Here is a 6,000-nt window from a genome sequence, read left to right as displayed (position 1 = left end):
AAGTGTGCGGGCGTGTCATGTACATTGAGCGCAAGTGTGTGTGTGAGGGGTGGTCTTACCTCAGCCCCAGGTGAGTCTGCCCCCTTCCCCCTGGGCCGCCATCAACATCCCCCGGGCAGAGGACGGGACCGTGCGCTGCAGTGTCACAGCCGCATGCAGGGATGGTCCGGGTGGATGGTGGTACTGTGGCCATGGGTCAGACATAGTCCAACGATGTAGAGCCAGGAGCTCATCGGAGGCGGGTTGTCATCATCCTCCATGGCCTGTGATAGACACGCGTCCACCCGCAACTGTGTGAGCCCGGCCCGTTGTGCCGAAGGTGGATCGGCAATGGGGGGGGGGGGCGGGTGGTGTGCATGCGGGTGGGGTGGGTGGGGTTGGGGAGGGGGGTGAGGGTGCTGGGTGGGTGGATGGGTGGGGGGTGTGGGTGGTCGGCTGTTGCCATGGTGTGCGGTCTGTGGCCATACTACCCGATTCCCACGCCCATCTAGTCAGTGAAGCGGGCGTCTATCAGTCTGTCCCGTGCCCGCTGGGCCAGCCGGTAACGGTGGACAGCCACCCGCCTGTGTCTACCCCGTCTGCCCTGACCATTGCCCCCATCCCCCTCATCTGGGGAGGACTGTGCCTCTTCCTGCTGCTCCTCCACTCCGCCCTCCTCTGCCTGCGGCACATCGCCCCTCTGCTGGGCTATGTTGTGCAGGACGCAGCACACCACAATGATGCGGCCGACCCTATCTGACCGATACTGAAGGGCGCCCACAGAGAGGTCCAGGCACCTGAAACGCATCTTCAGCATGCCAAAGCACCTCTCGATCACTCCCCTTGTCGCTACATGGGCATCATTGTAGCGGTTCTCCGCCTCATTGCGTGGCCTCCGTATAGGCGTCATCAGCCACGATCGCAATGGGTAGCCCCTGTCGCCCAGCAACCAGCCCCTCAGCCGGGGATGGCGTCCCTCGTACATGCCGGGGATGGATGACCGCGACAACACAAATTAGTCGTGTACACTGCCTGGGTGACGGGCGCAGACGTGCAGGATCATCGATCGCAGACCACCTGTACGTTCATCGAATCGGTCCCCTTCCTATTAGTGAACACGGCCCTGTTATCTGCAGGTGGCCGCACGGCGACGTGCATCCCATCGATCGCGCCCTGGACCATGGGGAACCTGGCCACGGCAGAGAAGCCCACGGCCCGGGCATCTTGGCTGGCCCGGTCCACGGGGAAGCGGATGTAGCGGTGCGCCATGGCATAATGGGCATCTGTCACTGCCCGGATGCACCGGTGCACCGATGTCTGCGATATGCCGGACAGGTCCCCACTCGGTGCCTGGAATGACCCCGTTGCATAAAGGTTCAGGGCCACCGTAACCTTGACGGACACGGGGAGAGGGTGTCCCCCGCCAGTGCCACGCGGTGACAGGTGTGCCAGCAGGTGGCAGATGTGTGCCACGGTTTCCCGGCTCATCCGGAGTCTCCTCCTGCATTCCCGGTCCGTGAGGTCCTGGTATGACTGGCGGGGCCGGTACACACGGGGCGCCCTCGGGTGCCTCCGTTGCCGTGGGGCCGCGACGTCCTCCTCCCCCTCCTCGTCCTGTCGGTCAGGTGTCCCTCCAGCCTGGGCGGCTGCCGCCTGCCCCTCTGCGGCAGCCTGCTTCGCCTCTCTGGCACGCTCCTCCTCCTCCTCCTCTTCATCCAGGGCAACATAGACATGAGCGGCTGCCACCACGGCGGCCAACATCGCTGGATGATCTGAAAACATGACGGCCTGGTGGGGGGGAGGGGAACGACGACATGTCATCATTGCCCATATCCCCTCCTCCCCCCAGCCAGGTGGCATGGACCGCATGGGTCCAACTGTTGGAGGCTGGCACCTGGCCAGGTGGACCAACTCATTTGCCCTCCCATCACCCTCCTCGGCACGGACCCCCTCACCAACCTCCACCCCAGCACGGACCCCCTCCCCAACCTCCACCCCAGCACGGACCCCCCCCAACCTCCACCCCAGCACGGACCCCCTCCAACCCCCAACCTGCACCCCAGCACGGACCCCCTCCAACCCCCAACCTCCACCCCAGCACGGACCCACCCCCCAACCTCCACCCCAGCACGGACCCCCCCCCAACCTCCACCCCGGCACGGAACCCCCCCCCAACCTCCACCCCAGCACGGACCCCCCCCCCCCCAACCTCCACCCCGGCACGGACCCCCCCCCAACCTCCACCCCGGCACGGACCCCCTCCCCAACCTCCACCCCAGCACGGACCCCCCCAACCTCCACCCCAGCACGGACCCCCTCCAACCCCCAACCTCCACCCCAGCACGGACCCCCCCCCCAACCTCCACCCCGGCACGGACCCCCTCCCCAACCTCCACCCCAGCACGGAACCCCCCCCAACCTCCACCCCAGCACGGACCCCCCCCCCAACCTCCACCCCGGCACGGACCCCCTCCAACCCCCAACCTCCACCCCAGCACGGACCCCCTCCCGGCACTCCCCCGGAGCCCAGCCTACTCTAACCACCCACCCCCCCCGCCGCACACACACACACACACAAGCCGAGACACACCTTTCCTCACGCAATCAGTCTGCGGCAACGCCATTTCCTGCCCAGAGCCAACCCCCCAGGCCGTCACTCACCTCCTCGCTGGTCGGCGTGAGCCTGGAGCACCGGGTCACGCCGATGAAAAGGAGGTTTGATTGACGTCGACGTGAACGGTCATCACGTCGACGGGACTTCGGCCCATCCGGAAGGTAGAATATCGGCAGGCCGAAAATCGGCTGCCTTGCGCAGACCCGTGACATTCTCCACGGGGATGGGGGGTCCGTGCCGGGGAGGAGGTTGGGTGGGGTCCGTGCCGGGGAGGAGGTTGGGGGGGGGGTCCGTGCCGGGGAGGAGGTTGGGGGGGGTCCGTGCCGGGGAGGGTGATGGGGGGTCCGTGCCGGGGAGGAGGTTGGGGGGTTCCGTGCCGGGGAGGGGGATGGGGGGTCCGTACCGGGGAGGAGGTTGGGGTCCGTGCCGGGGAGGAGGTTGTGGGGGGTCCGTGCCGGGGAAGGGGATGGGGGGTCCGTGCCGGGGAGGAGATTGGGTGGGGTCCGTGCCGGGGAGGAGGTTGGGGGGGGTCCGTGCCGGGGAGGAGGTTGGGGGGGGTCCGTGCCGGGGAGGAGGTTGGGGGGGGTCCATGCCGGGGAGGGGGATGGGGGGTCCGTGCCGGGGAGGAGTTTGGGGTCTGTGCCGGGGAGGAGGTTGGGGGGGGTCCGTGCGGGGGAGGAGGTTGGTGGGTGTCCGTGCCGGGGAGGAGGTTGGGGTCCGTGCCGGGGAAGAGGTTGGGGCCGCTGCCGTCGGAGAATGGCACGGGTCTGCGCAAGGCAGCCGATCAGCGTGTAGGTGAGTGACAGCCTGGGTGGTTGGCTCTGGGCAGGCGATGCGTGGCCGCAGTCTGAATGTGTGAGGAGAGGTGTGTCTCGGGTTGTGTGTGTGTGAGTGCGGCGGGGGGGGTGGTTAGAATGGGCGGGGCTCCGGGGGAGTGCCAGGAGGGAGGTCCGTGCCGGGGAGGAGGTTGGGGGGGTTCCGTGCCGGGGAGGAGGTTGGGGGGGGTCCGTGCCGGGGAGGGGGATGGGGGGGTCCGTGCCGGGGAGGAGGTTGGGGGGGTCCATGCCGGGAGGGGGATGGGGGTCCGTGCCGGGGAGGAGGTTGGGGTCCGTGCCGGGGAGGAGGTTGGGGGGGGGTCCGTGCGGGGGAGGAGGTTGGTGGGTGTCCGTGCCGGGGAGGAGGTTGGGGTCCGTGCCGGGGAGGAGGTTGGGGGGGGGGTCCGTGCGGGGGAGGAGGTTGGTGGGTGTCCGTGCCGGGGAGGAGGTTGGGGTCCGTGCCGGGGAAGAGGTTGGGGTCCGTGCCGGGGAGGAGGTTGGGGGGGGTCCGTGCCGGGGAGGGGGATGGGGGGTCCGTGCCGGGGAGGAGGTTGGGGTCCATGCCGGGGAGGAGGTTGTGGGGGTCCGTGCCGGGGAGGAGGTTGGGGGGGTCCATGCCGGGGAGGAGGTTGGGGTGTCCGTGCCGGGGAGGATGTTGGGGGGGGGGGCCGTGCCGGGGAGGGGATGGGGGGGTCCGTGCCGGGGAGGAGGATGGGGGGGGGTCCGTGCCGGGGAGGAGGTTGGCGGGGGTCCGTGCCGGGGAGGAGGTTGGGGTCCGTGCCGGGGAGGAGGTTGGGGGGGATCCGTGCTGGGGAGGGGGATGGGGGGGTCCCTGCCAGGAGGGGGATGCGAGGGCAAGTGAGTTGGTCCACCTGGCAGGTGCCAGCCTCCAACAGTTGGACCCATGCGGTCCATGCCACCTGGCTGGGGGGAGGAGGGGATATGGGCAATGATGACATGTCGTCGTTCCCCTCCCCTCCACCAGGCCGTCATGTTTTCCGATCATCCAGCGATGTTGGCCGCCGTAGCGGCAGCCGCTAATGTCCCTGTTGCCCTGGATGAGGAGGAGGAGGAGGAGGAGCGTGCCAGAGAGGCGAAGCAGACTGCCGCAGAGGGACAGGCCAGGCTGGAGGGACACCTGACCGACAGGACGAGGAGGGGGAGGAGGACGTCGCGGCCCCACGGCAACGGAGGCACCCGAGGGCGCCCCGTGTGTACCGGCCCCGGCAGTCATACCAGGACCTCACGGACCGGGAATGCAGGAGGAGACTCCGGATGAGCCGGGAAACCGTGGCACACATCTGCCACCTGCTGGCACACCTGTCACTGCGTGGCACTGGCGGGGGACACCCTCTCCCCGTGTCCGTCAAGGTTACGGTGGCCCTGAACTTTTATGCAACGGGGTCATTCCAGGCACCGAGTGGGGACCTGTCCGGCATATCGCAGACATCGGTGCATCCGGGCAGTGACAGATGCCCTATATGCCATGGCGCACCGCTACATCCGCTTCCCTGTGGACCGGGCCAGCCAAGATGCCCGGGCCATGGGCTTCTCTGCCGTGGCCGGGTTCCCCATGGTCCAGGGCGCGATTGATGGGATGCACGTCGCCGTGCGGCCACCTGCAGATAACAGGGCCGTGTTCACCAATAGGAAGGGGACCTATTCGATGAACATACAGGTGGTCTGCGACCACCGCATGATGATCCTGCACGTCTGCGCCCGTTACCCAGGCAGTGTACACGACTCATACGTGTTGTCGCGGTCATCCATCCCCGGCATGTACGAGGGACGCCATCCCCGGCTGAGGGGCTGGTTGCTGGGCGACAGGGGCTACCCATTGCGATCGTGGCTGATGACGCCTATACGGAGGCCACGCAATGAGGCGGAGAACCGCTACAATGATGCCCATGTAGTGACAAGGGGAGTGATCGAGAGGTGCTTTGGCGACACCATCGACTCGTTGGAGGAGAGGTCGAGAGGGGGAGGTGGCCAGGGTCATACCATAGACTCTGGGGAGGAGAGGTCGATCGGGGAGGGGGCCAGGGTCATACCATCGACTCGAAGGAGGAGAGGATGAGAGGGGAAAGGGCCTGGGACCACAGACAGCATCATTGAATGAGGAGATGTTGGGAAGCCTGGGGCTTTGTGGGGCTAATCTAAACTTAGCGTCACTGGGTGCTTTACCTCATGGCTCAGCTGGAAAAGAGTGAAGAAAGACCCGATGAGGCCCAAACAGAACAGTCCATGGGGTGAGCGAGCGAGGATGAACTGGGGAAGCTGGTGTGTCCTCTCCAGCCAATGATTGCTGTCGTTGAGAAGTGGCCTGTCAATGGCGATGGTCCACCTACCAGATTTGCTGCTTTGGACACTGGCCACTTCGATTGACAGGCCACTCAGCCAATGATCCCTGCCAGCTCTGGAGCCAGGGCCCTGGCACCTTGTGAACCCCCTTCTTCCCGGTCCAGACTGATATCCAATATTGGACATCCTGAGATGAGGGACAAGGAATTAAATTGATGAAGAAATCAGGAAATGGAATAATAATCGATGGTTGTTAAAGAAAAAAACATCTGATCCCCTTTGAAAAGGAAA

This window comes from Scyliorhinus torazame, chromosome 27 (assembly GCF_047496885.1).
Source record: "Scyliorhinus torazame isolate Kashiwa2021f chromosome 27, sScyTor2.1, whole genome shotgun sequence".
In the NCBI taxonomy this organism is placed as follows: Eukaryota; Metazoa; Chordata; class Chondrichthyes; order Carcharhiniformes; family Scyliorhinidae; genus Scyliorhinus; species Scyliorhinus torazame.
This window is presented reverse-complemented; position numbering follows the sequence as displayed.